This window comes from Chenopodium album, chromosome 15, assembly GCF_948465745.1.
Source record: "Chenopodium album chromosome 15, dcCheAlbu1.1, whole genome shotgun sequence".
NCBI classification, from domain to species: Eukaryota; Viridiplantae; Streptophyta; class Magnoliopsida; order Caryophyllales; family Amaranthaceae; genus Chenopodium; species Chenopodium album.
Window position 1 is genome coordinate 19,866,534 of NC_137848.1, and position 1,087 is coordinate 19,867,620.

Below are 1,087 nucleotides of genomic sequence, written 5' to 3' on the forward strand. Positions count from 1 at the left end.
GTTTTTCATTTGTGAGGACAAGTTGTTGATGGCATTAAGATGATCAACTGAGTACAGCGAAGAGCTACTCTTGCTAGTTGTTTCCCTTTCACCTTCTTGCTATCTCTATAATACCTCACTACGTCTTCAATGATGTCTCTACTTCCTCCTCCGTTTTATTCATAATGGGACCTCCAGCTCCTCCATCAAGACACGATTTCCCTTGAGGACTTAGGCCACCATAGAAGATTTGAATGATTTGGTAGGTCGGAATTCCGTGGTGAGGACACTCTCTTTGATACTCTTTGTACCTCTCTCATGCTTCATAGAGGCTTTCATTAGGCTTTTGCTCAAAACCTTGAATTAAAGCTCTAGCCTCCGCTATTTTCTTTTGTGGATGAAAACGAGATAGAAATGCCTTAGTCACTTCATCCCATGTTCTTAGAGAATTTGGTTTGACTTCCTTGTCCAACCATTCCAAGGCATGCCCTATGAGAGAAAAGGGGAAAAGCTTGAGGCGGATGAACTCTTGAGAAATCCCATTCACTTTGATAATGTTGCAATATTTTTCGAACTCCTTGAGATGATTAGTGGACTCTCAATCTTGGCCCCACTAAATTGTCGACTCAATATCAAAGTGTTCATTGCCGGTCTTATTTTTAAGTCATTTTCTAGTGTTGTAGGTGGAGCAATCCCACTCTCAAACCTATATGCACCCGGAATCCCCAATTCCTTCAATGCCACTCTTGGATTTTCTCCCATGCTTGCTTGTTCTTGTTCTTGTGATCCTTCTTCACTTGGAGGGCTTGACCTCAAAGAACGTCTAGCAACTCTCCTCCTTGAAATTGTCCTCTCAATTTTCGGATCAAATGTCACTAGAGAACGACCACGAGCTCTATGTATACAATCTCAAAAGAAACAATTAGTAGCACGGCTACAAGTGTAGCCAAAAAGTGAAAAATATTTTTGTATTTTTGAAATAAAATGAAATAGACTCAACAACTATAGCAAACAACTACGCCAGTCCCCGGCAACTGCGCCATTTTGACGGGAGGAAAACCTAGGTCGTTGAGTTCTAGTATCCCCCAATCAAACCAAATTTATAATC

At 41.0% G+C, this 1,087-nt stretch overlaps 1 non-coding gene across 1 annotated transcript; it reads left to right on the plus strand.

Annotated features, from left to right (window-relative positions):
- The first annotated feature begins 251 nt into the window (after positions 1–251).
- Positions 252–357, plus strand: LOC145583530 (small nucleolar RNA R71). The gene has a single exon (XR_014100171.1). It is a non-coding gene; the product is annotated as a small nucleolar RNA R71 (small nucleolar RNA).
- The last annotated feature ends 730 nt before the right edge of the window (positions 358–1,087 follow it).